This window comes from Aquarana catesbeiana, linkage group LG12 (assembly GCF_042186555.1).
Source record: "Aquarana catesbeiana isolate 2022-GZ linkage group LG12, ASM4218655v1, whole genome shotgun sequence".
Taxonomy (NCBI): Eukaryota; Metazoa; Chordata; class Amphibia; order Anura; family Ranidae; genus Aquarana; species Aquarana catesbeiana.
The window spans coordinates 156,079,951-156,080,858 of record NC_133335.1 but is presented as its reverse complement, the minus strand read 5'-3'; positions in this window follow the sequence as shown (position 1 = coordinate 156,080,858).

Genomic DNA, 908 nt, shown 5'->3' with positions numbered 1-908 from the left:
AAGTCAACGCTTCTGAAGTAGCCACAGGGGCAGTATTATCCCAACGCCAGGGTCCTAAAGCATTACTTCATCCAGTGGCCTTCTCACCATGGAAAATGAGCCAGACGGAGAAAAACTATGATGTAGGGGATTGGGAACTCCTAGCAATTAAAACTGCCCTGGAGGAATGTAGATATCTCCTGGAAGGTGCCCTACACCCTATCTTAATTTTCGAAGAGAACAAGAACCTGGAGTATCTTTGCACTGCCAAATGGCTCGATGGGCTCTATTCTTTTCTAGGTTTAATTCCCATATCACCTACCGCCCAGGGTCCAAAAATGGAAAAGCTGACGCCCTGTTCCGAATGTTCCCTGATACCTCTGAAGAGATCACACCCAGTATGATTTTTCTTCTGATCCAACCCGATTTAAGGGCTTCAATTGAGCAGGCATCCACCCAGTGCACAGATGCAGAAATCTCCTCCCTATGAAGTCAGGAGGGGTTCCTTTGGCATCAAGACAGGATTTTTGTCCCACAACAAGCCAGGCTTCAATGATAAGAAAGAGAGAGAGCGCACCAGCCTAGTGCATTATCCTAGATAAATTTATTAGTTAAAACCAAGATTAAAATCTCACAAAGGTAGGAGAAAAAAATCGCATTTGTATACAATCACAGAAGCGATTGGTCCACTGGTAGCCAATCGATTCTGTGATTGTATACAAATGCGATTTTTTTCTCCTACCTTTGTGAGTAGATTTTAATCTTGGTTTTAACTAATAAATTTATCTAGGATAATGCACTAGGCTGGTGTGCTCTCTCTCTTTCTTATCATTATTACTAGGATAATCCCATCCTGGAGAGCAGCAAGGCCGAAACCCATAGTCCTTCCTGAACCCTTGGGATCATTTAGCCAATACACCTGTGCGCAA